The sequence below is a fragment of the Anopheles aquasalis genome, chromosome 3 (genome assembly GCF_943734665.1).
Source record: "Anopheles aquasalis chromosome 3, idAnoAquaMG_Q_19, whole genome shotgun sequence".
Taxonomy (NCBI): Eukaryota; Metazoa; Arthropoda; class Insecta; order Diptera; family Culicidae; genus Anopheles; species Anopheles aquasalis.
This window is the reverse complement of record NC_064878.1, coordinates 31,839,733-31,848,443: the sequence shown is the minus strand read 5'-3', so window position 1 is coordinate 31,848,443 and position 8,711 is coordinate 31,839,733. Positions and strand designations below refer to the sequence as shown.

Sequence of the window (8,711 nt, the reverse complement as noted above, 5' to 3'; positions counted from 1 at the left end):
GAGTGCTTGTGATGATTTCCGATCGCTGGCCTGGTTTTCGCCTCTTCTGTGGTTCCCCTCGTTTAGGTAGTGGTCTGATTTCTGCAAATGATATCGACTCCGACTGTTCAGGGGAAATCGGTACGGTTGATATTCTCTCCGAACACACATTCTCCAGCGATTCTAGCACACTACGCAGAGAAATCAAGGACGGTTTCAGCTTCTCATTGTGGTCAGCATTTGAAGCACTAGTCACCACTAATTCTGTCAATTCCGTCGCTACTGGACAACTGGAGGTACTGGGTCCTTGCTCAATGTTTTCATTGTTACTTGACTGATTAAAATTAGTCACTTCACTTGGGGCATAATCTTGTTCTGTGAAAATTGCCGGATTAATAGGAACGATGCCACACATCTTGAACGCGTTCACTGCTTTTTCGATTGTTGCACATCTGCAGTACGCGATTCCAAACTGTTCGTCCACTTGATATGGAGTGATGACTCTTCCACAATACATGAGATGAGATGAGATACAAGCAGTTATTACACGCTTCAGCGTATTTAGTCTTGAGGGCTTGAAAGAAACAACGGTCCAACGGCTGGACTTTATGGCTACTGTTGGGGGGGAATAGACAGCAAAATAATCCCATTTTCTCGACAGAGGAGAACTGTATCCAACGATTGATGTGTGCTGTGATTGTCCAAGATAAGCAAAACCGGGTTCTCCTTTGTCGCTTTCGCGTGTTTCTGAAAATGCTGCATCCATTTAAACAAAAGATCCGAGTTGATGTATCCTGAATCAGAGACGAACAATTCTGTTCCTGGAGGCGCCCCGTTGAGTAACTCAAGCTTTTGGCGCTTTCTTTTGAAGAATAGGACTGGTGGCACATAGTTTCCCACAGCACTCATAGCACACACCGCCGTTATAAGTTCTCCTCTCTCAGCCGAGCTTATTTTACCAACTGCTCTCTTGCCACACGTAGAAACGACCGTCGGAACAATATTGGGCACTGTGGACATTCCGGTTTCGTCCATATTGTAGATCCGTTCAGGTGTAAAACAATACTTTCTAGACACTTCGCTCAAATTGTCGAAAAACTTGTTCATCTGCAGCTGGTTAAATCCCATCATCCTTGCAAGACTGGTTTGCTGCGGGGTTCGTAAAGACAATCTGTGCCTGCGCATGAAAGAATGTGTCCATTCTTTGCCAGCTATCTTCGCTTCCTGATTAAATCCATGCTCAACCTTATTTGCCTCAGCGTACTGGAAAACCGCTCTTCGAAAGTCTATCAGCGATAAACCGTAGAAGTAGTCATCGAGATTTTTACAATGGTCGGCCAGTTCTTCCTCTTGCACTTGGGTGAAGATTGGTCTGAACCGGCCAAGTTTTTGCGCACCATAGCCCTAAAACCAGAATACAACAAATTAAATTTTGATTTATCGTAGGCAGGTTTTTTTTTTTAATTAACCTTCTTCAGCCTTTGACGCAATGTAGATTCCGCAATCCCGAGGCTTTCAGCAATAGCGACTTTAGATTCGCCGTTAGCAAACCTTTTTTGAGCTTGCGGATAAGTATAGGTCTTGCAATAAACGGGGTTTTCGTCTGTTGTCCTAATTTTTGCTTCAACTCTCGTTGTGAAAGGTAGTTTTGACTCGTCATCTTTAAATACGTCTTGATAAGTTTGCAATAGGTTTCTCAATTTTGATTTGTCATTGTTGTTCGTAGCGGCAGCTACGATACCGGAAAAAAATATAATTCTGAATCGTCACCGAAGTGGTAGCTCAAAATTCTGTATTTCTCTCCGGTCTTGGCGTTCGTTTTCCTCGATGGTCCTGTGGCAAATGATTCTGCCGACGTTTCGTTTCGTTGTTAAGTTGGTACCGTTTATTCTCGGTATTACTCGGATAAGTAGCGCGATCGGAAGAGCGGCCGTTCCTCTCACCGCGCCCGTTATAAATCCTTTTTTTGGTGAGTGCCGGCCGCGTGCCAACACCCGTACTACATATACTATTCTAGGCGCTCAGCCCTGCCCAGGTAGCCGTAGTTCCTCACCACTATCTAGCCGTTCTCACCACCCCGACCCGTAACTAACTCGGGTTCCTACTTATTCTAGCTGTTCTCAACATCCCCACCCGTAACGTTGGTCAGGTCACTAGCTGGTTCCACGTTACCTTCTAATTCTACAGCCGCTAGATTCGATGGTGCCCTTTTTACTAGACCACTTTTTGTTCTAACCCAAGCTTGTCTACATCTTCCATCTTTCGAGATGACAACTTCTTCAACCCTACCGCCGATCACTCGCCGATTCTCCTGGACGCCCATGGCATCTCCTCCCCAGATCGAAGCCGCATACCGCATAGTCGACTCGGCTACGCTGGCTAGGATCCGTCGAACGCTGCTGCTCGGACCGCCATGGTTAGGCATGAGAGGCCGAAGACTCCGCACATGTCGCTCTGCCTTCTCAGCCGCCGCCAGAGTGTGGTTCTTCCAGTCGAGATGCCTGTTGAAGGTCACGCCGAAGTAGCGAAGAGTGTCCTCAATCGGCAGCTCCACACCATCCAGCTGGAAAGTCCGCATCAGTCTCGTCCGCTTCCTGGAGAAGATGATGGCCTCCGTCTTCTGGACAGCCAGCTCTAGATCGTTTTCCGCTAGCCACCGTTGAACAGCTGAGGCTACTCCTACCGCGTTTTCCATCGCCCTCTCCTGCTTGTCGCCGGCAGCCACGATCAGAAGGTCATCCGCGTAGGCGATGATATCCGTGCCTGCTGGGAGTGGTACGGAGAGCACGGCATCGTACATGGCATTCCACAGGGTCGGTCCAAGAGTCGAGCCCTGTGGCACTCCCGCGGTGACCTCCCAACGCTGAACGCCGTCATGAGAGTCATAAAGTAGCTCTCTCCCTGTGAGGTAGCTCCGCAGCAGCCGAAGCAAGGCAGATGGGACGCCCTTGCTGTGGAGAGCCCTCCCGATGGCCGTCCAGCTCGCCGTGTTGAACGCATTGCGTACATCCAATGCGATGGCGGCGCAATGTCGCAGAACTCCCGGTCGATCACGGTCAGTGGGAGCCGACAAGGATTCCAGCGCCTTCTCTACTAGCGTCTCCATCGCACCGACAGTGGAGCGCCCTTTCCGGAAACCGTGCTGCTGTGGTGCGAGCCTGGGTCCGTCCCCACTGAACTCAAGGACATCGTTCAGTCGATCGAGGATAACCCGCTCAAACACCTTCCCTAGGTTGTTGATCATGCACAGCGGACGGAATGCTGATGCAGATCCTGGCTGCTTCCCAGGTTTTGGGAGCAGCACCAGCCTCTGACGCTTCCACTCCTCCGGGAAAACCCCACTCTCCAGGTGATGTTGAAGAACTCTCCTGATGGTATCCGTATGCTCAAGGAGCGCTGTCCTGACGGCTGCATTCGGGATGCCATCCGGTCCAGGCGCCTTCCTCGGGTTCAGATTCTTCGCGATGTCGTGCAGCTCAGCATTAGTGACTGGCCACAAGCTCAGGCCATCGCCAGGTTCCGTAGGGGGCCATGTCGACGGCTGTCGGCGCGGGAATAGCTCGCTCACAGTGTTGCGCAGAACTTCTGGGTCTCTTTCCTGCGGTGTTGGACCACCTCGCAACCATCCTCTGACGATGCCAAACGACTCGCCAAACGGATTGTCCTCGACGGCATCAGCTAACTCCTGAAGGCATCTCCGTTTGCTGTTTTTGATGGCTTTCTTGAGCTTCTTCCTAGCTTCCCGGAGAATCTGTCGACGCTGCTCGCGCACATCAGGGGGCGACGGCTTGTGTGCTGTCCTCTGCGCCCGGAGACAAGCAGCTCGTAGCTCTGCGATCTCATCGGTCCACCAGTAGACCGGACGACCGTTGTGCGCACCCGGAGTGGCCGACACTCTCCGCATCACTTCGTCGCAGGCCTCCATCAGTCGACTAGTGACTTCCGCGACTGTTGTTGCGTCACCCAGACCACAGGCATCCAGGGTCTACTTGTACGCCTGCGGGTCGAACTGCTTGACGCACCATCGCCTGAAGACCGCTCCCGTTGCTTGAGGCGGTCGCCTGTCCGCGGTTTGATCACCGACGCTGAATCGGACCTGCGTATGATCGGACAGCGTGACACAATCAGCCACATGCCAGTCCTGTACGACGTTCGGTGTGGCGAATGTCACATCGACGATGGATGACGCTCCCACGTGGTTACCCAAGAAGGTCGGGGTGTTGCCCACGTTGGCGCAGACAAGACCGATGCACTCCATCGTCTCCAGCAGCGCTGTTCCTCTCAGGTTGTTGCGGGCACTCCCCCATGCTGTGTGCCACGCATTGAAGTCGCCCCCACCACTACCTTGGTGCAACCTCGCAACGTGGCCTCGAGACGTCGGAGCATGCTCTGGAACTGCTCGAAACTCCAACGGGGTGGGGCGTAACAGCTGGCGTATGTGATGCCACCGATGTCCGCAACCACCATCCCATTCGCCTGGCACCTGACCCTTTGGAATGGCTGGGTCCCGCATGCGAAGATCGCCGCCGATTGGCCGACCGACACCTGCCACGCCTCCCTTTCCGCAGGGATTTTCCACGGGTCTGATATGAGGATAACCTGGGCTCCTTCCTCTCTAGCGGCTTGCCTCATCAAGTCCTGGGCAGCCACACAGTGCATTAGGTTTTGCTGCATTACTGTGAAGAGGAGGGCACACTTGCTCCTGTGCAGGCTCGAGAGCCAGGCCGGTGTTTTCCTGCGCAAAAGAAAGCAGTGTGCCTCGCTTATGCACTCGCTAGCGATGTGGCCTGTCCCACTGCAGTTCCAGCAGTTATTGCGGCGGGTGTCAGCTTTCGGCATGGTACATTCATGCTCCCGATGTCCCGTGAGGTGGCAACGGTAGCAGCGCGGTTGCAGCGAATCCTTCAGGAGTCGGAAGGTGTTTACCGTCAGCTCCATCGTCACCCGCTGCCCGTCCAGCCGATGGGCGTACCGTGTCGGCAGACGCACCACCGCCACTTGCAGCCCACTATCCAGCGAGCGCATGCTGACCGTCATGTACACAGCCTGTTCCTCAACCTTGAGCAACCCGGCGATGGCCCGCTTGACGGTATCGACGTTCTCCAGCGGGTCCAGGTGTCTGACCACTATCGCGCTTTGGTCCTGCAGAACCCTCACTGCTTCAGCCTTCTTGCCGAGAGAATCTGCTACCTTCTTCTGGAGGTCTGCGCTATTTCCCTCGCGTGGGACTTTGAGAAGGAAGCACTTTCCCTCTCCGGTTGACGTCTTTCGTCCGAACGTCACGTCCTCCTTCGTCTTGAGGACATTACTTATGTCCTTGTAGCCCTCCTCGAAGGGGACGTCCTTCGCTAGTGTAACTTTGATGACGTCGCACCGTGGAAGCTTCTGCTGGACCATCGGGCGCTGCTGCTGTTGTTGCTGGGGGGTGTTGCTTCCTGCATTACTCCTTGTAGGTTGTTGGTTCCACTCGGCGGAACCAACGACGCTCTTCTCCCCCACTAGTTGCGCAATTGTGCGGCGCTGGGGTGCCTGCTGCTGTTGTTGTTGCTGCTTCGGAAAGATCGCCCCTTGCGCAACAACCACCTGCATAAACTGCGTGAAGAGCTGCTGCATATCCAGTTGGCTGGGCGGCTGCTGCGTCTGCTGCTGCGACTGCTGCTTCTTCTGTGGCTGCTCTTGCTGCTGCTGTTGCGGTTGTTGCTGACTCTGCGACTGCTGCTTCTTCGGTGGCTGCTCTTGCTGCTGCACCTTCTTCTGCTGTGGCTGGTCTCGCTGCGGAGCCTCCTTCTGCTGCTGCTGTTTCAACTCTTGCACCTGCTGCTGCAGTTGCTGTGGGAGCTGTTGAATCTGCTGCTTCAGCTGCTGGTCCTGCTGCTGTTGCGATTGCAACAACTGCCGTAGTTCGCTGATTTGATTCGTCAGCTCAACGATCGCCGACGTCTGCTGCGCGATCGTTTCCCTCTGCGCCTTTACCTCCTCAGCCTGTTGCTCATACATCTTTCGCCAGTTCACGGGTGCCACGTCCGTGACTAGCACCTTCGGACAACTGGCGTTGATTATCTTCTCCATCGGTTTTTTGGTGGTTTTTACAGGAACAGGAGCGGAGCTGACGGACGAAGACCGCCGCGGGCGAATTGCCCCCTCCATTTCTTTTCCCGTGTGTATTTGAGTGTTCGTTGTTCTTCGGCGTCAGCTAGATGTCGCTACGAGCCATCTAGCTTTCTACTGCTAAAGCATCAATGCTCCAAATCACTATTTGTTGCTCACACACGCAGCAACAAAACTTGCTGTCTGTCACTCGCACGCAGAAACTTTCGTGTTCGTACAAGTCACAGGGCGACGACCTCGGCCCGTACCGACCCTCGTGGTAACGACACGCTCAAAGCGCAGGGCGATGGTTTGCCCCCCTCGTTTTTTACCCACACGCTCGATGCGCGCTCGGTGCGCGATGCTGCGACCGTCTCAGGTAGGCAAATTGCCCCCACCTCTCGATGCACTACGTGTTCCTTCATGACGCGAATCTCGATGCTCAACACGGCACAGACGATGGTTTGTCACCGCGTTTTTTACACGCACGCTCGATGCGCGCTAGAATTGTTCAGCCTTTTTGTACTCTTCCTATTTCAGAGGAACTCTTGCTGACTTCGGACTTCCTTTAGCGGCCCATTGAACTTGCTTACATCCTGATTTCTCGATAGCGGCGCCTAGCTTCTTCTGCATTGCAATTGTTCTTTTGAAACATTCAATTTCTAGTCCTTCTCTCTTACGTCTTAGGTTCGATAAGAACCTGAACACTCTCGCGATTACGCGAACTAAGACAGTCCACTTTGATACCTTGAAGATGACCTCGGACATATCCGGTAATTTCACATCGTGGTAGAGGAGGGTAGCTCGTAACTCTTCCTGCGTATTGGCGGTTACTTCCGGTTGTCGGGGCCAGCTTAGCTCGTTTTCGTAAAGAAACCCCCGGTCCATTATACCACGCACTTTCAACATCGGTTAGATCCAATGAACTTTTCTTCGTAAGTACGTCTGCGATGTTCTCCCTGGTGGGAATCCAGTGCCACTCTGTTACCCGAGATAACTACAAAATTTCTCCTATTCGAAGAGCCACAAACAGCTTATACTGTCGCTGATTCGATCGAATCCATGATAACACGGTTTGCGAGTCGGTCCAGAAGAATCGTTTAGCTACCTCTATTCTGTGGCTTTCTTCCACAGTTTTAGCCAGCCTTGCGCCCAATAATGCCGCCAGCAATTCCACTCGGGGAATAGTTTATTGTTTCAACGGCGCCACTTTCGTTTTACTCATTACTAGTATAGAATGTGGTTTATCGTTTATCATCGCTCTAAAATAGGCGACGCATCCGTATGCTTTCTCACTGGCGTCGGTGAACACGTGTAGTTCTAACTTCGTCACTTCACTGGATGAAGCTTCGCCGGAATAAGCTCGGGGTATTTTGACCTCCTCCTTTTGACCCTTCATTTGTTGCATCCAACTTTGCCACTTTTGATGACTTTCTTGTGACACTTCTTCATCCCAAGCGCACCCCGCTCTCCACAGGTCTTGCACTAACATCTTTACATCCCATTGGGGCAAGAGTGCGCATACGAAATAAAACCTCATCGATGTTCAAAACTGGTCGAAGTGTGAAGTCTAGAGTAAATATAAGCCATTATTGAATAAAACAATCATTTATTTCATAAAAAATCCTTTTTTTCTAATAAGAAAAACTATTTCATAACACATTTCAAACAAAAAAAATCAATTCAATTCAGTTCATTTCTTTTTTCTTGCGGATGTTTTCGCCTTCTTCTGTTGGTTGTTGGTTGTTCTGTTCTCCAATTTCTGTTTCATCGGACTACTTGTTGTTATCTCAGAGTTTTGCCCTTTCTTCCTTCTTTGCTGAGGAGTTTTGCGCTTAGGAAGTGGTCTAAGCTCCTCAAGATCAACCAAAATGTCCAATCCGTTGGATAAATCCAGCGGTTCTTCTTGAACCAAACCCTCAGTATGGATTTGATCAGGAACTGATGGGGCTTCGAACCGCTTCGGTTCGATAGTTTGTTTTGGTACCGAAACAGGATTCTGGGGAATATCTGTTACTGCGCTTGGTTCAAAATCCGTGTCATTGAATATCTCCGAGTTCATAGGCACAATTCCACACGCTCTGAAAGCATTCTCGGCATTTTTTTCTGTGGCACATTTTTCATAAGCAGAGCCAGCCTTGCTATTTGGTATTTATTTATTTATTTATTTATTTATTTATTTATTTGTTTTGTTTAGCTTGACGGGCCAGAGGCTTAATCAAGTCTACTCATCGCCGCATTAACACGCATACTACGAGTATGGTTACTGTACAGGGTGGCCTGCGCTTACATCAATCGCATTCGTGCGGATTCGTCCGCGAAAGTTGTCAAGAGAGATGTTATAGTCAAAGTTCTTGAAGTTGGCGTTAAACTGTCTGGATGCAAAAGTTAGCGGTTCAAATTGTCCTGACACTGTGCGACTAAGACTGACCGAAATGCAGGGGGGCGCGGTGCGTGAACTACGGGACGGTACAAGAAAGTCAAGATTTTCGAGGATGGAGCTGCAGTCGATCTGGCCCGTAATTAGGCTAGCTATAAATGAGCATTGTGCAATGACGCGCCGCGTGCGGAGAGGTTCGATACCGAGTAAGAGGCAACGTGCTAGATACGGAGGTAACGTTTCACGGTTAAAGAGCCCTGAACGG

The 8,711-nt window shown here is 51.3% G+C and overlaps 1 pseudogene; it reads right to left on the bottom strand.

The window, feature by feature from the left end:
- Window positions 1-4,652: 4,652 nt before the first annotated feature.
- LOC126576970 (vacuolar protein-sorting-associated protein 36-like) lies at window positions 4,653-6,126 on the bottom strand (annotated as a pseudogene).
- Between the last annotated feature and the right edge of the window lie 2,585 nt (window positions 6,127-8,711).